Source organism: Pongo pygmaeus, chromosome 22 (genome assembly GCF_028885625.2).
Source record: "Pongo pygmaeus isolate AG05252 chromosome 22, NHGRI_mPonPyg2-v2.0_pri, whole genome shotgun sequence".
NCBI classification, from domain to species: Eukaryota; Metazoa; Chordata; class Mammalia; order Primates; family Hominidae; genus Pongo; species Pongo pygmaeus.
Genome location: NC_072395.2, coordinates 58,198,955 through 58,219,763, shown reverse-complemented (window position 1 = coordinate 58,219,763; position 20,809 = coordinate 58,198,955). Strand labels below are relative to the sequence as shown.

The following is a 20,809-nucleotide window of genomic DNA, read 5'->3' as shown; positions in this document are numbered from 1 at the left end:
CTTGTTTTGGAACCAAGTTCTTCTAATTTAGTTCAGAGAAAACCTAGGTTGGTGTAGCAAAGGAACCCCAGTTTGACCAATGTAAAAAGGTCCGCTGCTCCAGATAAACGGGGCTGGAGTCCAGAGGGGGCACAACTGTTACAAGGTTTAGACGCACAGAGTCCCGTAATTAAGATACTACTACTCACCACTGGGAAAATCCCCAGTAAGCAGGGAAAACGTCCTCCGAGCTGAAAGCCGTTGCCGGCACAGAGGCAGCAGCCGCCCCCAGATTCCCAAATAAAGGCATCAGCCTCAGTTGAAGGGAGGTGCCGGCCCCGAAGAAGGGGCACGCACAGGGGCCTCTGTGTTGTGGGGACTTCACCCAATTCCAGAGAAAGCCACTCAAAGGCGAGATCTTGCTGGGCCCCACTCCTGACACCAGCTGTGCTCACGAAGAAAAGACTGACACGGAGGTGGAATGAATGCCAGCTTATTTAGGAAACAAAGATTGCAGTTTGGGTACACTGAGTCAGCCCTGAGCAGTGGCCCGAAGGCAAGCGCTGGCAAGGCTTTTATAGGGGGTTCCACAAAGGTTGTTTTTAGAGGCCGCTCATTGGCTGGGCAGAAATCCTTAATTGCAAACCCGCGCTGATTGTTAGTTGGTGAGGATGCTCCCCGTGCGATGTGACTTCAGCTGTGTGTCCGAGCCTCTGGGCAGGTCCTGTGGACTGGCCATTAGCAGGTGTGAGTCCAGTCCCCGCCGTGGCCGCCCAGCTAACCTCAGAAAGCCTCAGTGACTTCCTTTTCTCAGATCTCTCAGTACAAATGATGTCCGGCTGTGCGCAATCGTCACAAGGCATTTGAGAAACCGGCCAGCACGGACGGGGCATTAATCATTAGTACGTGCAGCTCAGGGCCCTCCAGCGGCTCCTCATCACCCGGAGGACCCATGTCTGTGGGACACAGCTCAACCTTGCGGCAACAGGACCACTGGCCAGTGTGTGCAGACTGTGCAGAAGGTGCTTTTGACACTTGGTTTTGCTATATAGAAACAGAATGAATAAATGATCTTTTACTTTTCTGCAAGAGGTAAATAAAAAATTCTGTTTCATTCTTCTTGGGGGTGGGGTCGGGCCAGCTTTGGTCTGTTGAGCTCAGGGGCCGGTTGGACCTGGCCGTGTGGGCAGGGTGGGGCCAGCAGGTGGATGACCCAGGACCGCGGGATGGGTAGGCCCGGGAGGACCGTGGAGAGGGCCCTGGGTGTGCAGCTGCCCCACCTGCCCAGCCTTTGCTGACTGCAAAGCTCCTGCCTGCTTCACAGCTCCCTTCCGTCTGAGATGGCAGAAGGTTCTAGAGTCTCAGAGAAGGCCTTGTCATTGCTGCACATCTGGGTTCTTTCAGGACCGATTAAGGCTTTCCCACAGCTATTGAAACGAAATTAAGAAAGGCATCCCGTGGTGCCTGAGACAACAGCCCTGGTGGCTGCTCTGATACTGCGGGAAGCGCGTGGGCTGCCTCGGCTGTTCCAGGTGGAGCTGCGCCCTCCACAAACAGCCGGCTTTGCAGATCCCGCAGCCGCCCCACGAGGACCTGCAGAGGCCGAGGATGGCTCCTGCGCCGGCCAGCATGAGGATCTCATGGGCACTGTGGACTTGTGCTCCTTGGTTCTGGGCGCGGCGCCCTCTCACCTGGTCTATAACCTGCTCTCTGGCTGCAGGCTGGGGCTCGGAGGCAGGTTCCCACTCTACAAAGGTGTCAACACCAGCCGGCACATGGGGGTGGGGCAGGGAGCTTTGCAGGTGTGAAAACGTGGTCCCCAGATGGTGGTCCAGGGCCAGGACCCCCGGCTCCCCTGTCCCAGGACAGGGCTTTCCCCCAAGACCACAGTGGACATGAGGCTGTGTGAGTGAGGCTCCCGTGGGCTCTGCGGTCTGTGGCGGCCCAGAGGCACTCGGCAAGGTTCCCATGGCTGCCCTGGGGCTGCCGAACTGCTCCAGATGGAGGGGAGGTTCTAAGAGACGGTGGGTCGGGGAGAGAGTCCAGCGTCTCACTGTGGAGATGAGGCCCGGGAATGGGGGCAGCTGTGTGTCCCCAACAGTAGCTTCACATCGGGGTGGTGTTGCTTTGAGGCTCCTGTCTGAGCGGCGCCCCCGCCACACGCTGTCCCTGCCCAGGCCCCTGAGCCTGGCTGCACAGGCTCTGCTCCCACCCGGCAGGCAGCTGTGCAGGGCAGGGAGGGCGTGTGTGGAATTGTCTTTGAAGCTGGGCTTTGTCCCCTGCTTCTAGCGAGGAATGTGTCTGCAGAGATTATTTTCTTATGATAATCAGTCTGATGCTCTCAGAGCCCAGCCAGGCCTCCAGAGAGCTGTGCAGGGCAGATAACCTTTCCTAGAGCTGAAGGGGAAAGAAAGCCACAGCTTTGTGGCTTCGTTACAGCTACAGACTCTCATGGTCACTGGCTTCCTGTGAAGCTGGAGCTTCTGCCACATTGGCCTGTCAGCCATGCAGCATCTAGGGGTCCCCCTGTCCCCGGGACGGTGAAGGACGAGGACTCATGCTCCGAGGTTTCTCCTACTTGGTAGAGGGGGAACGGGAGGGTCAGATCTCACAGCCACTGTCCCGACCTGGAGCCAGAAGGACCTGGAGGGGCCCCATGAGGACATGGCCAGGGCCTCCCTGGAGGGGCAGGAGGCCTGTGCTCTGGCTGCCCGAGGCCCATGCTCCCAGGCTGCCGGATGAGGCTGGGGTGCCAGGGTGGAGTGGCTCCTGCATCACCCAGCGGTGCGGCCACAGCACAGGCCAGGCCCAGGCTTCAGGCTCCACAGCCCTTCCTTCAGTTCCTGAGCCCGGGGGCAGCTCTGGGCAGCAGCTGCGCACCTGTTGTGAGCCACCGACCACAGACTCCTCCCCCGCCAGCCAGAGTCAGGGCTGCAGGGAGCCTCTCAGGAGCAGGGGACAGTGTGGAGGGAGAGGGGGATGGGCACGATCAGGGCATCCAGGCCTAAGCAGCCCCCGATCCAGCAGAGCCCCCATCAAGAATTACAGGTGCCCTCACCCACCACAGGCTCTGATGCCCCCAGCCAAGCGCAGGGTGAGGGGAGGCTCTGAGCCTGGTGGGACTGCCAGGCCCCCTGCTCCACCTCAGGGCGGCACCCTGCAGACAGGACCTGCCATGCCTCTGTCCCTGCCATCTTTAGTCACTCCCCTCCGTCCAGGCAGCAGGGGCCATGTGAGATTCGTCCTTCACGCCGAGGGAGGGCCTGGCACCCAGGAAGCTCATGGGGCTTCCACGGCTGCCCCTCCCGTGAGGTGCCAGAACTGCCCCGGCCACCACGGGCAGCACTGAGCCCTTCCGTCCTGCAGCCCTGGACTCCCCCGTTCTCTTGGGGTCAGGGCCACTTACTTGGTGCTTCCCATCATCCGCGCCGGACCCCTCAACATGGCTCTCCCCACAGCACCAGGAGGCCTCCTGGGTCAGAACCTCTGGGCCCTGCCCACGAAGCTGTGCCACCTCCTGAGGCACCTGCCACCCACTCACACCCACCCCAGCACGTTTTCAGCCGCAAGAGAACAAAAGCCTGACCCAAGCTGGCTTTGAAGTTCAAGAGCACAGACAACTTCGACCACTCAAAAGGCAGTGGGTGAGGTGGCCTCAGGCACGGCTGGATCCAGGGACACGGGCGGCACTGCCGGGATCCGCTCCAGGTGGGTGTGGGGGGCACTGCTGGGATCTACTCCAGGCTCCTCTGCCACGGTGACGAGAGGGATGCCCTCACAGCAACAGCCACATCCTCCCCCTCCCACCCCCAAGCCTGGCAGGTGGAAGAGCCCAGCAGGAGTCACGCCTGACCCCACACAATCACGTGGCCCAGAGACGTGGCCACGGCTGCCACCTGTGGGTGGAGTTACCACCCAGGCAGGCAGGAGAGCTGGGCTGGGAGGCGGGGCCCTGGCCGGCTGTCGTCGCAGCTGCTCTCCTGAAGCAGGGGAGCGCCGCACCTTCGGCTCCATCAGGTGGGGGATCCCAGAAGCCTGTTCACACCCTGCCCCAAATACACTTGTGCAGTACATGGAATTTTGGAAACTTTGGGACAAAAGCCACGTCTTCCACCCTGTCTCCTTCCGAGATCGATTTACTTTTCATTTCACTCTCTCTGCTACTGCGTCTCCTACAGTCAATGGAGCCTCCAAACTGAGGAAACAGCCTCCCTCATTCTCACCCACCCCCCCTTCCACCCAAACGCCGAGCAGATCCCCTCGGGTACTGAGTCCTATTGCCCCAAAACCAGAGCTCCTGGCCCCGCCCAGGGCCCGCTTCCGTGTCTCTTTCTCTGTTTCATCTATGTCTGTCCCCCTTCTGCTCTGTTTGTCTCTGTGCCTCTCCCCTCAGTCACTGTCTTTGAGTCTGTCTCTCCCTCTCTCCCCATCACTCCCTCTCTCTCCCCATCTTTGTCTCTCCCTCTCTCTCCATCACTCCTTCTCTCTCCCCATCTTTGTCTCTCCCTCTCTCTCCATCACTCCTTCTCTCTCCCCATCTTTGTCTCTCCCTCTCTCCCCATCACTCCTTCTCTGTCCCTCTATCTCTCCCCATGTTTCTCTGTCTCTCCCTCTGTGTCTCCCTGTCTCCGTGTTTCTCCCCCATCTCTCCCTTTCTTTCTCCCTCTCTCTCCTGCACTCAGGGAACACAGGCAGCACAAGAAAGGGCTGACCCACCCGAGCCCTGCCCAGGAACCACCCAAGCCCCTGGGCTCCCTCTGCTTTCACAAGGTGGCCCTGCCTGTCCCCTAGCTCCGGGCCGCCAGGCTCCTCCCTGGCCTTCCTACCTGCCTGCCTCTGTTCACCCTTCCCTGAGTTCCCTCGGCCATTGACTTCCTCTGTCTGCTTTGTGTTTCTACTCGTGAGCAGCGGAAATTCCTCCTGCAACGCGGCCAAAGAGAAAGACATGTAATGAAACTAAACTTCGTCTCTATGCTTGGCCTCCTGCTCACATTGTGTTGGTGCCGCATCTCAACTCCCCGGCTGCGTCCGCTTTCTCAGGCACGAGGCTGTGCTGACCCCTGGGAATCGCATTCATGGGGCTCCAGCCTCGCGCCTCATCACTCACCTAAAGGCCTCCTAACACCAGCCCACTGGGGTGTAAGATTTCAACACGTGAATTCTGGGGGACACCGACAGTCAGACTGCAGCAGCCCCAAGGACTGTGGGCCCAGGAGGGTACAACAAATCTTCACCAGATGTTCTGGGGAGGGAGGAAGGTGCGTGGGGTGGGGAGGCTGAACAAAGGGCTGTGTGGGGTTGGGGTCCTGGGGGGCCAGGTGGGCACCGTGGGGCCCAGCAGTGGCGAGCAACCCCTCGAGCACTCACCTCAATGTTCTCCACCAAACCGGGGGCTCCACCAGACCGGGGACGCCACCAGACGGGGGGCTCATCCAGACCGGGGGCTCCACCAGACTGGAGGCTCATCCAGACCAGGGGCTCCACCAGACCGGGGATGCCACCAGACCGGGGACTCCACCAGACTAGGGATGCTTCTTGGGCCCCCACCACGGCAGGGAGAAGCTGGGCCCATAAAGTGCATTTTGCAAGTAGAGCCCTGAGCCCAGCCCACCTGGAACCTTGACCCAGGACTGTGGAAGACAATTAAATGAGTGGTTGTTTATGCCATTGAGGGTGATTTGTTCCGAAGCAGCAGCTAATTGGGACACCTCAGGTTATAAAAACGAGAAGCGGGAACTGCTTGGGACCTTGGCGCCCGACACCTCCTGAGGGATTCGAGCCGAGTCACTCATCCCCAGATCCACTTCCAGCAGCACATGAAGCCAGGCTCCCCCTGCACCGATCACCCTCCTGTTTTCAGAAGTGCACCCCCTGCTCCTGACAGGAATACCCACTTCCTATCTGCGAGTCTCCGGCCCTAGCCAGGAGATCAGCACAGGCACCCAGCTGTCAGAGCAGGAGCCTGGAAGGGCAGGGAACAGGGGTGCTCAGCCACAGAACCAAGACATGGCCCCAGGAGAGCAGAGAGTCATCAGGGACAAACTGCTGTGAGTCACTCAGGGCGGCTGTGAGAAAACACCACAGCCTGGGGGCTTCAGCACCAATACGGAGGGGTTCTCCTGGAGGCTGGCTCTGAGGTCAAGGAGGGGCAGGGCTGGTTCCTGAGATGCTCCTGGACTCACAGACGCTGTCTCCTCCCTGTGTCCTCACGGGGCCATCCCTCTGCGTGTGTCTGTATCCTCACCCCCTCCTCTTACAGGGACACCAGGCAGACTGGGTCCCAGCCACCCTGCTGACCTCGTTTGCCTTAAACATTTATCTATTAAGGTATTTGGGGCACTGCAAGGTTACGTATTGAAGGTGTACAATTTAATGACCCTATGGCCTCCGTTTAACTCAATCCCCATTTTTAAGCCCCTATTTCCTTTTAAGACCTAAGTCACATTCTGAGGTTCTAGGGGTTAGAGCTTCAACATATGAATTTTGGGGGACACAGTTCTGCCCTGACACCCCTCCCATTGCACACACCATTTCCACCTCAAGAGGCCAGGGCACAGCTGACTCAGTTTAGGGTGGATTCGCTGTCCTGCTCCTCAAGGCGGAGGGCGGACCCCCAGCCCACCCGGCCTCCCAGCCCCCAGTGTGGCAAGCAAGGCACGTGTGAGGCAGAGCCTGGACCCGCACGAAGGAGTGTGAGGGAGGCCATGGCGGGTCCAGAGTGTACCCCAAAGATGATGAAGGGAGATGTTTCCAGACCCCCCACTGCCGGGGCCATCTCCTCCCCGCACTCCAGCCCTCCACCACGGAGTCTTCAGGGAGGGGCGGGGCAGCCCAAGCGGGACTGGGAGTTCAGCGACCCGGCCCGACAAGTGGGAACAATAGGAGTGAATGGAGGGGTGCACATTCTGGGGGCGCCGTGGAGCCGTGCCTCTGTACGGGACCATCTGTTCCAGACCCATCAGTTGTCACGGCCACATCAGCTCTGGCCTGTCACACATGGAGCCTCTCACTCCTATGGAAAGGCCTTTTCAGGACACACCAGAGCAGCTTCACGGCCCCGGGCTCACTGCCCTCGGGGTGGCCATGAGTGGTATGGAGAGTGGACAGCTCTGGGCCCGCAAGAGTCTGCAAGGCTATCAGCCCCTCCCCTCCCCCATTGCCAACACGTCCCCACCCGTCACTTTCTAGAAAGGCTTGCATGAACACGCACGCTTCCTGACTCCTGAGAAAGGCCACAATGCTATAGCATGTGAGCTGGTCTGCAGAGAACGCCCCTCAGGAGAACGGGCACACGCCACCTGCGCCAGGAGGCAGATGCCACGGTCTCCTGAGCCACCACGTGGCCAGCAGCAGGCCCAGGCCTGGGGTCTGAGTGTGAGTGGGGCCTGCCACTGCCCTCCTAGGCCCGTCTCCTCAGGGAACATGGAGGATGAATAAACAGGCACATAAGTGGCCACAGGGACAGGGACAGTGAGACCACATCAGGGAAAGCTGTAGAACAAGCGATGTTCTGCATGCAGGGAGCGGGCAGGAGACACACCACGGTGCACAGGCCCAGCAGAGGCTGGAGAGCAGAGAGAGAAGATGAACAGGAAGGCCGGGCCACTGTGTCAAGTCCTTCAAATGCCGGCTGCAATGCAGTTCTCTAATCCTGAGGAGGTGGGCCAGAAACATCCCTTCCAGAATACAGCAGGAGAGATGGGGGAAGAGGCCTCCCAACAGAGAGCCTCTAAAACTCGAAAATGCCCAATAACATCACATTTCAACATCTTTTTGGGGAGAAGGTAACTGGAATCCCAAAAGGCCTGAGGCCACGGAGAAGCGTGAGTCCAGCTGGGCACAGCACTGTCTGTACAGGTCCTGTTGATCCCTGCTGGCCAGGATCCTGAGCGTTAACAAGCCCCAGGCAAGCACAGAGATGAAGCCCAGGGCCTGCGTGAGGCAGGAACCCAGAGCAGAAGCCCTGCAGGCAGCCAGGAGCCCAAAAGAGGGGCCCTCAAGAGTCAGCCAGGGAAACCCGCCAGTCACGGGGAAGTGGCAGGGACGCTTGCTGCATGAGCCTCAGCTCTGAAAAGAGGAGCAAATAAGAGAAAGTCTCAAGAATTTCTACCACCAGCCATCCTCAAGTTGGTTCAAGGATTAAAGCATCCACACCCACAAAATGTACTTCCAAGTGGGCTGCTCGGGTCCTGGCAAAGGCAAGCACAAAGCCTCTGCAGGGATCCACCCTCAGACGCCTGAGAGTCCCACCCATGCAAACATGATTTCACAACACAGAGGTACCACACACACCAGGAAGCCGGCCACCATGGGCAAGAGTCAGCAGAAACAACCAAATGTATAATCAGACTCATCACAGTGCCAATAGTGGAATAATCCAAGGCAGAGTATACAGTAACGACAGCTAATATGTTTACAGAAATAAGAGAGGGTATTGAAGTGTGACAAAGGAACAAGATGTTATCAAAAATGAAATACAATTAGAAATTAAAATATGATCATTGAAATCAGAAACATGAATAGCAAATTCGACACACTTAAAGGATAATTCATGAACTGAATGATAAATCTGATAATGTTACACAGAATGCAGCCAAGAAAGCTAAAGAGATAGAAAATCAAAGAAATATGAAAGGACACAGAAGAGAGAATGTACAGGCTTCATCTTTATGAAAAGAATATTCTAGAAAGAGACAATAAAGAGTACAGGAGAGGTCACATTCAAGGAGATGTCAGGTGAGGATTTTCCAGACATAAATCCTCACATTCAGAAGGCCCAGTGAATCCCAACAGGCTAAATCAAAAGAAACCCACATTTGGAGAGTGACGGTGGACCTGCAGAAACAAAGACAGAGGATGCTGAGTCCCAGGAGAGAAAAGGCAGATGACTCATAAAAGAGCAGCAACAAGGCTGAGAGCCAGCTTCCTCACCACACTGGGTGTCGGGAGGCACCAGTAATATCTCAAAGCACTTGGGGAAAATACTCTCAATCTAGACTTCTGTTATCCGCAAAACTATCTTTCAAAATAAGAGGAAAATACAGATTACTTCCAGACAAAGAAAAACCAACACGGTTTGCCATAAACACATCTCAGTAAAGGACCTTTGAAGATGAAAAATAATCCGAGAAGGAAAGTTTAAGACACAAAAAGAGATATTGAAGCAAGGGAACCATAAACATGAATAAAGTTAAACTCACTGTGTTAATAATCCTAACACCAGTAACACCAATATCCCCGCTTGCTGGGGTGAGAAAAACAAGGTACAGCAAACTACCTTGAGTAGTTTGAGAGCAAACTACCTGAGTTTCAGAAACTCTGGATGTTTGAGAAGAATGAAAACAGACTGAAGACACTGAATAGCCTTAGACTTTTTTTTTTTTTTAAGAGATGGGGTCTTGCTTTGTTGCCCAGGCTGTAGTGCAGTGGCATGATCATAGCTCACCATAGCCTGGAATTCCTGGGCCCAAGCAATCCCCCCGCCTCAAGCCTCCTGAGTAGCTAGGACTACGGGTGCATGCCACCATACTCAGCTAGGTTTTTTTTTCCCCCTCCATATTTTGTAGAGACAGGGTCCCACTATGTTGCCCAGGCTGGTCTTGAAATCCTGGCTTCAAGTGATCCCCTCACCTCAGCCGCCCAAAGTGCTAGAATTACAGGCGTGCAGCATTGCTCCTGCCATTTTATACTCTAAGATAAATAGTAGATTACAGTTTTGAGATTCCCCACCAAAACAATAAGAATAGAGAATATAATTCTCAAAGTAGTGTGAAGGAGTGAAAGTGGGATAAGCAGAAAGAATGAATCAACCAAAAGAAGGGGTAAGAAAGGAGAAAAAAACAACAAAAGGATAAATTAGAAAACACAATATAGAGAGGTATAAACAATCCAAATATATCAGAAATCACAATAAATCTAAATAGATACAACTTCTGATCAAAGGCACAATTATTGGGTTTTTGAAGCTGAGTTATGTGCTTCTTACGGGAGGCTCACCGCCCAGCCACTCACTGCCAGCGGCAATGAACAGGTGGGCAGGTCCTGTCCTTCTGAGGACTGTACGCGGCCACCGCCAGGGGCGATGAACAGGAGGGCAGGTCCTGCCCTACTGCAGATTGTACGGTTCAACTCAGCATGGGGATTTGAGGATTTTTCAGGCGGGGGCTCCCCACGGCCTCCACAGTGAGGGAGACAATGAAAGTTATCATGTAACTCCGGGGGCAGTGCTTGGATTGTTAAAAACCGAAAGGACTGAAACAAGTTTCTGAGGGTGATGACTGGGTTCTCTGCTTGGAGCCTCACCAGGCCAAAGGCAAGGCGATGCCCAGGCTGAGGTCTTGCCAGAGGGTGCTGGGGAGGCAGCAGCGACTGGGCTCCCTAAGGTTGCCAGCTTAGAAGCTGGCATAGAAGCCAGCTCCTTCTATGCCAGCAGCAGCAGCAGCCAGTCTCCCTCATGCTTCGAGTCCCCGCCTTCCCCTCCTGCTGTCAAGGACTCACATCGCCCAGAGGATCCAGGTTCATCTACTTTAAGGTCAGCTGATTAGGAATCTTAATGATATTGGCACAGGTCCCTCTTGCCAAGCAACGCAGCATCTTCACGGACGATCTCACTTCTGGGATGGCGTTTGCCGAGGATGGAATTCTGCTGCCCACACCTAGGAACAGAGCTGGTGGCCCTCCCTCTCAGATTTCCCGAGAGGCAGAGCTGGAGATGTGAGCAGAGGTCAGATTCAATTCCAGAAAGGGAGCTTTATTAACCCTTTACTCACAGAGATCAATGAACCAGTGGGGTTTTTGGTTCTAAATATGCAAAAAAAAAATCATTTCCAAGTATAGTTCCTCTCCTTTTATCACCAAACTGCCCTCTCCTGCATTTATTCTGACATTGGGAGTTAGGCTGAGTCAAGAAGCAAAGGCTGCAGGTGGTGGCACATGTGAGCCCCGCACTGGAGGACAGCTTTGTCCTTCTCTCTGTTGTAGGTGTTCATCTGTACCAAGAGGAAAAGTGACTCCTAAGACCTCACTGTCAGGTGTCCTTAATCAATCGATTTTCTGATATTCATCGATAGCTCATTGATCAGTAGCACTGAGTCCTAACACAATTGGATTTGGCAGGACAGCATCAGGGTGAGCACCGGCTCTGGCTCTAGCCCAGCCGACGTGAATCCACGCTCAGCCCTATGCCCCTGTGTCATTTGGGGCTACTTGCTTCTCTAAACCAGTTTCCAAAGCTGTAAAATAAAATAGGGCTATTCCGTAGGCTGTCATACAGATTATGTGTGAAAATTCATGTGAAATGCTTACTATGGTGCCAGGAACAGTAAGAGTTCAGTAGATGTCAGCTACTGAGTATTATTACTGAAAATAACACATCTTCTGAAATTACAGCTTTTTAAACAAGTCACCTATGGCAAAAATAAGTATCGGGCTGATCAGTGATGTCTTCTGCTCAGTGTCATACAGATTTTCTTTCTTTCTTTTATAAGATCCATAACTTGTTTGCATTAGGGGCGTGGTTTTGGTTTACAAACTTCTGGACAGCCTGAAACTCCCGATTCTCCTGAACCACCTTGAACACAACCCTTTTGCAAACAATCCTTTAAACATTATTGTGAGTTTTGGTAATACAGAGCAAAAGTCATAAAGATATGTCTGTGCTTTGACCCAGTAATCCTACTCCTGGGGATGCAGCTTAAGAACAAGAATCTCACCTGAAACAAAACCACCATGGAAATGTTCATTATGACATAACTTAAACGAAAAAACAATTATGTGACTAAATGTGCAATAATGGAGATGTTTTAGTAAATTACTGTACCTCTCCTAAATACATAACTAGGCAGTATTGAAAAGTATAATAAAGTTAGGAGGCATGTAGAAAGATATCTGACTTGAAGTGAAAGGGAGAACATTAAAATAACACAAATAACACTTTTTTTTTTGTTTTTTTGAGATGGAGTTTTGCTCTTGTTGCCCAGGCTGGAGTGCAATGGCACGATCTCGGCTCACTGCAACCTCCGCCTCCCGGGTTCAAGCGATTCTCCTGCCTCAGCCTCCCAAGTAGCTGGAATTACAGGCATGCGCCACCACGTCTGGCTAATTTTGTATTTTTAGTAGAGACGGGGTTTCTCCATGTTGGTCAGGCTGGTCTCGAACTCCTGACCTCAGGTGATCCGCCTGCCTCGGCCTCCCAAAGTGCTGGGATGACAGGCGTGATCCACCGCGCCCGGCCACAAGTAACACTTATATAACCATTCGATGACTCCATGGAATGGAAGGCGTGTGCAAACCTACACCAGTGTCGTGTGGGTGAGTTACAGAGGGCTGCCTTATATTTAGGCTTATCTTTAATATTTCTGGTTGCTTGTTTCAAGAAATTTAAAGAATACTTTCTGATGATTACATTGCCATTGGCATCTGTCACGATGTATCCATGAGATAAGACTGCCCTGAGCACTGAGCGGTTGGTTGGGTTGGAGACCCCCTCTAAAGCCGTACACAGTTAGGACTCACTCCGCATGACCCCAAAGAGTTCACCCGCAGATGTGTGTGGGCGCAAGGTGCCTCCCTCATGCTCCCAGCAGGCCCCTCGACCATCTTCTCCCCACGCGGAACAGAAGACAACTCCGGAAAGGTGAATTGGCAATGTCTGCCTTAAAAAAAGCAGGAAGGCAAAAAAACGCTATCAAACCCCACAGCATCACAGAACTAACTTCCACAGCGGAGAGAAGTCAGCCGGGGCCGGCTGAGGCTGTCCTCTCCACCCCATTACCCTCACCATTAATGGGGAGGATTCAGACTCAACTGCACATCCAAGGTTTCTGTAGATAACCCATTTCTGTCTGAAGCAGATTCCCCTGCCATTAATTCAGGGAGGGTTCACAGTGTGCTGCAGTTACTTTGCTTTGCGAGTTAATGTCCCATAAGCTCAAACTTCTTGCCAGGCTAGACACAGAGGATGTTTACCTTGCCTTCTAGACTGGCTGTCCTAAAACACCTGCTCCTGTGGCTGCTGGTGGCTGTTAAGGGTCATTGGGTTGGGGGGCTGAGGAGGCGCTGCTTGCCCCATTTTTCTCCCCCGTCTGCCCCTCCCACACCCTCTCATGGCCACACCAGAATGTCATGCTGCTCTACCAAGACCTGAGGCTCCTCGTGTGGGGAAGGGCACACAATCTGGCTTCTGCTCCCTCAGCGCACGTCCGTGGGAGATGGACTCCATGGTCACACACGACGTCAGGTCAGATAAGCCCCTTGTTTCAGGAATTCTTAGAGCCAGTGGGGGCATTACGACTGTAATGTGCAGATAGCTATGTGTATCTGGCCATAGAATTCTTTTCTCCTACTGAACAATGACCAATCTTTTACGGTATTAGTGACAGCATTACAATGAAGAGGACGTCTGTGCACAACTACAAGGCTGGCTGTCCAGGAACCCAGTTCCATACCTCATATCACTCCTATGGGGGTTTTAAGGTTCTGCCCGGAAACGACTTGGGGTATTGACCTGGGTGTCAGAGGGTTGAAATCCAGCAGGGCTCTAATACCCTTGCCTGGAAACAAGTCTGAACCCGCTACCCAAACCAGCCTCCCACTGCCTCCCCACAGCTGAACTTATCCACCCCAGGGGCCTCCCCACCCCATAGGAGCAGAGCCTCTTACCCCCACCACTAGCCCTTAGGCGCAGAGCCCTTCATCCCCACCCCATAGGAGCAGAGCCCCTCACCCCCACCCCATAGGAGCGGAGCCTCTTACCCCCACCCCTAGCCCTTAGGCACAGAGCCCTTCACCCCCACCCCATAGGAGCAGAGCCCCTCACCCCTGCCACTAGCCTTTAGGCGCAGAGCCACTCACCCCCACCCCATAGGAGCAGAGCCCCTCACCCCTCACCCCCACCACATAGGCACAGAGCCCCTCACCCCTGACCCCCACCCACTCCATAGGCACAGAGCCCCTCACCCCCATCCCATATGAGCAGAGCCTCTTACCCCCACCACTAGCCCTTGATCTGCACCCAGAGCTTCACATGACTTTATCCTGAGCTGCCAAGGGCCAGCGCTGGGGATGGAGATGGTGTACGGAGCTAGAGGAAAAAGGGTTGGAAACACAGCCAGTCCACCTTGTGATATCTTAATATCACCCAGAAACCAATGACTTGTAATGACACTGAGAAGTCAGTTCAGCAGGTGTCGTGGCCCAGAAATGCACAGGGGCCAGTGCATAACTGGGCCATCTTAGACCCTGTGTCAGTAGACATCTCATGTGCCTGCTGGTCGCCCTGGCTCTGCTGTGGTGTGGGCCAAGCAGCCACTCAGGGTCCTGCTGACCTGCCTCAACCAACTCAGTGCAGCCAGGCAGACCAGCCACATGCTCCACCTGCCACTTCTGTGTCCTCATGAGATGCCACTCTGCAGCATGGGGATGTGGTACCCAGAGCAGCTGCTGAGGAGGCTGGGAATGCAACCCAGGGCCCCTGATTCCCTGTGGGGACAGCTTTGACCAATGGAAAGTAGCTGCCAGAACAGAGCCAGTAGATACATTCCGTTCCCCTCCTGTGGACTCCCTGGAGCCATCTTCCCATGCAGCTGACCCAGAGGCATCTGCCGAGCCAGGTCACCTCAGCCCCTTATGAAACAGCAGCCAGCACAGCTGAGACTCACATCACATCACTGCAGGGAGGTCCTTCCTTGCCTCAATCTCTCGCACCTCACTCTCACAGTCCTGGGTTTACACTTCCCAAATAAAGCCCCAACACTTTATATCCTTGCCTCAGGCTCTGTTTTCTAGGTTAAGACAGATCCAAACCAAAAGGACACAGAAAGTGAGGAATAGCCTTGGGGATTCTATTTCTTATACTATTGCAGATAAGATGCCCTGAACAACCCTCCTGAATGAAGTAAATAGTTGAATTCAACGAAACTTATAAAACACACCACAGATCATTCATGGAAGCAAATAAATCACAAGGAACAAAGAGAGGGAAATCAAGAACCCCAGGAGACAAGCCATGCCAAATCCAACTTCAAATCCAGGTTTTCTACAGAACCCTGCAAACACTGAGCAAGTCTGACAATGATAGAGGGCTGAGAGGAGAGGAAATAAGCTAAGGAACTTCCCAAGGTGGGAAATATAGAAGAGGACCCTTTGTAAAGCAGAAACTTCAAAGGGTAAATGAAAAATTTCATGCAATTGTACTTAGACACGCAGGAAATGTTCCTGTCTCAGCCCTAACATTAAACTGATAAGAAAAGATACTCCACTTGATCTGAGCCAAAAGGCCAAGATACAGTTCAGCAGTAACATTGAGGAAGGAGAAAAAAATACCCCAAGAATTTATAAACTCAAGGCAGACCTCAATGAAGTTGATGATCCAAATTCAGTCTTTGTTTGGTCCAAATTTTAAGTTGATTTATTTACAAAAATAGTCCTATACTGGAGACACCCTTCCCCCCTCCCATCAAGGTGACAAGTTGAAGGAAATACAAATCTTTCTGGGGAAAATTAAGTCAAAGACTCAAATAATTCAAACTAATATATTTACAAAGCAAACGAACAGTTCACAATCAAGAATAATAAGAACAAAGGAAACAAATTACTATAAAATTCGATGTCTGAACAACAGATTTAGACACAGACGAAGAGAGAAACAGTGAACTGGAAAACAGATCCAAAGAAATTACATCAGAATGCAGTCCAGAGAAACAAAGAGACAAAACACTTAAAAACAGATGAAAAACCATGGATGATGGAAACAGAGAACCTAACATACATGTAAAATAGTTTTTGAAGGAAATAACAGAAATAACATGAGAGACAATATTGAAGAGACAATGGCGGAGAATTTTTCAGATACCTTAAAGACACTGGATAGATTCTTGAAAGATTCAGGAAGTCCAATAAATCCAAAGGAGGAGAAATCAAGGAAACAGAAAATCTTTAAAAATAGCCCTAAAGAAAAAAAACCAGATTATTTACAAGGGAATGACAATTAGATTGTTGACATCTCATTAGTATCACAGAAGCCAGAAAGTGGCATAATAATTACCTAAATTATATCTCTTCCAAGACTCAAGAAATTTTCAGCTATTAATTCATTAAATAATTTTTCTATGCCTTTCCCCATCTCTTCTCTTTCCGGAATTCCTAAAATTTGAATATTTGTTCACTTGGTGGTGTTCCATATGTCACACAGGATTTTTCTTTTTTTCTCTTTTTTCTTTCTTTCTTTCTTTTTTTTTTTTTTTTGAGACAGAGTTTCACTCTTATTACCCAGGCTGAAGTGCAATGGCACGATCTCAGCTCATTGCAACCTCCAACTCCTGGGCTCAAGCGATTTTTCTGCCTCAGCCTCCTGAGTAGCTGGAATTATAGGCATGCGCCATCGTGCCCAACTAATTTTTTATTTTTAGTAGAGACGGGGTTTCTCCATGTTGGTCAGGCTAGTCTTGAACTCCTGACCTCAGGTGATCCACCTGCCTCGGCCTCCCAAAGTGCTGAGATTACAGGCATGAGCCACTGTGCCTGGCCGTTATTTCTTTTTGAGATGGAGTTTTGCTTTTGTTGCCCAGGCTGGAGTGCAATGGTGCAATCTTGGCTCACTGCAACCTCCGCCTCCCGGGTTCAAGTGATTATCCTGCCTCAGCCTCCCGAGTAGCTGGGATTACAAGCATGTGCAACCACGCTGGCTAATTTTGTATTTTTAGTAGAGTCTGGGTTTCTCCATGTTGGTCAGGCTGGTCTCAAACTCCGCACCTCAGGTGATCTGTCCGCCTCAGCCTTCCAAAGTGCTGGGATTACAGGTGTGAGCCACTGCGCCCGGTCTTTTCATTGCTTTTTTATTTTATTTTTTTCAGTCTGACTGGGTTATTTCAAAAGCTTTGTCTTCGGCCAGGCATGGTGGCTCATGCCTGTAATCGCAGCACTTTGGGAGGTCAAGATGGGAGGATTACTTGAGCCCAGGGGTTTGAGACTAGCCTTGGCAACATGGTGAGATGCCATCTCTACAAAAAGTTTAAAAACTAGCCAGGTGTGGCAGGGCATGCCTGTAGTCCCAGCTGCTCAGGAGGCTGAGATGGGAGGATCACTTGAGCCTGGCAGGTTGAGGCTGCAGTGAGCTGTGACCATGCCATGCAGCCTGGGTGACAGAGCAAGACTCTGTCTCCAAAACAAACAAAAAATGCTCGTTGCTCTGCCTTCAAATTCAGAAATTCTTTCTTCTGCTTGATATGATAGATTATTGAAGCTCTTGGTTGTATTTTTGGTTCACTGAATTCTTCGGTTGCAGGATTTCTGTTTGGTTCATTTTATGAAATGTATTTCTTTTTTTGAATTTCTCATTCACATCATCAATTGTTTTCCTGATTTCTTTGTTTTTTGTCTTTCTGTATATCTTGCTAAGACTTAAGATTATTATTTTGAAATTCTTTTCAGGCATTTCACAGATTTCCTTTTCTCTGGGGTCTGCTACTGGAGAATTATTGTGTTCCTTTGAAGTTGTCATGTTTCCTTGCTTTTTCATGTTTCTTGTGTCCTTAGGTTGATAACTGTGCATCTGTTGTAATAGTCACTTCTACCAATTTTATGAAGTAGCTTTTTTAGGGAAATACTTATTTTCCTATAATTGTATCCATAGTGTCAGTTGGGTAGGGTACTTTGGCTTTAATTCTAAGTGGGTGCTGTAATGTAGTCTCTGTATGATTTCTATGGCTGTAATCAACGTCATTGGTATCTGCAAGTTCCTCGGTAGCTTAGGCTGTGGCTGTTTCTGGAGGCTGTGGTGATGCTTTGCTGGAGGCTGAAGTGCTGTGTAAGCTAGTCCTCATTACCTTGGGTGGCAGCACAGGCACTGGCTGTGGTGGCAGGCGGCCCTTTGCAGACTGGTCATTGAACCCCTGGGCACCTCTCATGGGTGTTGCTGATCCTAGTGATGGGCTGAGCAGGTGCACCCTCAGGCCCCCAGTGCTAGAGGTGGTGGCAGCAGGCAGGGCTGGCTAGCCCTTGGGCCTGTGGATGACATGTGCAGGCACAGGATTGTGGAAGACATTCTTGACTTACTCTTTTTTAGTATTTATTATTGTCCATTTTTCCAATATTTTGTTGGGGATTCCAATTATGTGTATGTTACATTTCCTTTGCCTGTCACCTCACAGTGTATGAGGGTTCTCTTTTCTTCACATCCCTGCCAGCATTCATTATTGCCTGCCTTTTGGATAAAAGCCATTTTAACTGAGGTGAAATGATATCTCACAGTTTTGACTTGCATTTACCTGATGAGCAATGATATTGAGCACCATTTCATGTGCCTGTTTGCCATTTGTATGCCTTCTTTCGAGAAATATCTATTCAGATCTTTTGCCCATTTTTAAACTGGATTATTAGATTTCTTTCCTATTGAGTTGTTTGACCTCTTTATATATTCTGGTTATCAATCCTTTGTCCAATGGATAGTTTGCAAATATTTTCTCCCTTTCTGGGGGTTGTCTCCTCACTTTGTTGATTGTATTCTTTGCTGTGCAGGAGATTTTTAACTTGATGTGATCCCATTTGTCCATTTTTGCTTTGGATGCGTGTGGTCGTGGGGTATTACTCAAAAAATTTTCCCCAGTCCAGTGTCCTGGAGAGTTCCTCAGTGTTTTCTTTTAGTAGTTTCACAGTTTTGAGATTTGTCTTTGTCTTTCATCCATATTGATTTGAGTTTTGTATATGGTGCGAGATAGGTGTCCGGTTTCATTCTTCTGTATAAGGATATCCAGTTTTTTCTCAGCACCACTTATTGAAGAGATTGTCCTTTCTTCCAATGTATATTCTTGTCACCTTTGTCAAAAATAAGTTTACGGTATATAGATGGATTTATTTCTGTGTTCTCTATTTTTTTTTTTTTAGATGGAGTCTCACTCTGTCGCACCCAGGTTGGAATGTAGTGGTGCCATCTTGGCTCACTGCAACCTCTGCCTCCTAGGTTCCAGTGATTCTCCTGCCTCAGCCTCCTGAGTAGCTGAGATTACAGGCGCCCACCCTCACACCAGGCTAATTTTTTGTATTTTCAGTAAAGACGGGTTTTCACCATGTTGGTCAGGCTAGTCTTGAACTCCTGGCCTCAGGTGATCCACATGCCTTGGCCTCCCAAAGTGCTGGGATTAGAGGCGTGAGCCACTGCAACCGGCCCTGGGTTCTCTATTCTGTCCCATTGGTGTGTGTCTGTTTTTATGCTGGTACCATGCTGGTTTGGTTACTACAGCTCTGTAGTATAAGTTGAAATCAGGTAATGTGATTCCTCCAGTTTTATTTTTTCTTAGGACACCTTTGGCTTTTTTGGGTCTTGTGTGCTTCCAGATAAATTTTAAGATTTTTTTTTCTATTTCTGTGAAGAATGTCATTGGTATTTTGAAAGGGATTGCATTTAATATGTAGACTGCTTTGGGTTGTATGGGCATTTTAACAATACTGGTTCTTCCAGTCTATGAACATGAAACATCATTCCATTTTTTTGTGTGTTCTCTTCAATTTCTTGCATCGATGTGTTATAGTCTTCATCATAGAGATCTTTTACTTCTTTGGTTAAGTTTCTCCCTATTTTATTTGTAGCTATTGTAAATGAGATTATTTTCTTGATTTCATTTCCAGATTGCTCACTGTTGGCATACAGGAATGCTACTGACTGTTGTATGTTGATTTTGTATCCTGCAACTTTGCTGAATTTATCAGTTCTAATACTTTTTCAGCAGAGTCATTAGGTTTTTCCAAACATAAGATCATATCCTCTGCAAACAATGATAATTTGACTTTCTTTTCTAATCTGGATGCCCTTTATTTATTTCTCTTGTCTGATTGCTCTAGCTAGGCCTTCCAGTACTATACTGAATAATAGCGGTGAAAGGAGGCATCTTTGTCTTGTTTCAGATCTTAGAGGAGAGGCTTTCAGTTTTTCCCCATCAGTACAATACCAGCTAAGGGTCTGTTGTACATGGCTTTTATTTTTTATTTTTTCTAATTATAAAGGGATGTTGAATTTTATCAGATACTCTTTCAGCATCAATTGAAATGATCATATGGTTTTTGTTCTTATTTAGGAGCATATTGTTTAATTTCCATATGTTTGTATAGTTTCCAAAATTCCTCATTATTGATTTCTAGTTTTATTCCATTGTGGTCAGAGAAGATATTTTATATACTTTCATTTTTCTGGAATTTTTAAAGGCTTGTTTTGTGGCCTAACATATGGTCTTGAGAATGATCCATGTGCTGAGAAGGATGTGTATTCCACAGCCATTAAATAAAATATTCTGTAAACAGTTATTAGGTCCATTTGGTCTACAGTGCAGATTAAGTCCAATGTTTCTTTGCTGATTTTCTATCTGAATGGTTTGTCCAGTGCTGAAGATGGGGTGTTAAGTCTCCAGCTATCATTGTATTGGGGTCTGTCTCTCTCTTCAGCTCTAATAATATTTTATATATCTGGGTGCTTCAGTGTTGGGTGTATATGTACTCACAATTGTTACATCATCTTGCTGAATTAACCCCTTTATCATTATATAATGACCTACATTTTCTCTTATTATAGTTTTTGTCTTGAAATTTATTTTGTTTGACGTAAGTATAGGGACTCCTGCTCTTTTTTGGGTTTTCCATTTGCATGGAATATCTTTTTCCATAACTTTATTTTCAGCCACTGTGTGTCTTTATAGGTGAAGTGTGTTTCTTGTCGGCAACAGATTGGTGGGTCTTGTTTTTTTAATCTTTTGTTGGACAGTTTAGTTCATTTACATTCATTGTTATTATTAATAAGTTAAAGACTTACTCTTGCCCTTTTATTATTTGTTTTCTGGTTGTTCTG

At 49.9% G+C, this 20,809-nt stretch overlaps 1 non-coding gene across 1 annotated transcript; it reads right to left on the bottom strand.

Annotated features, from left to right (window-relative positions):
* Positions 1 to 15,080: 15,080 nt before the first annotated feature.
* LOC129022724 (U2 spliceosomal RNA) lies at positions 15,081 to 15,266 on the bottom strand. The gene has a single exon (XR_008496523.1). It is a non-coding gene; the product is annotated as a U2 spliceosomal RNA (small nuclear RNA).
* Positions 15,267 to 20,809: the final 5,543 nt, after the last annotated feature.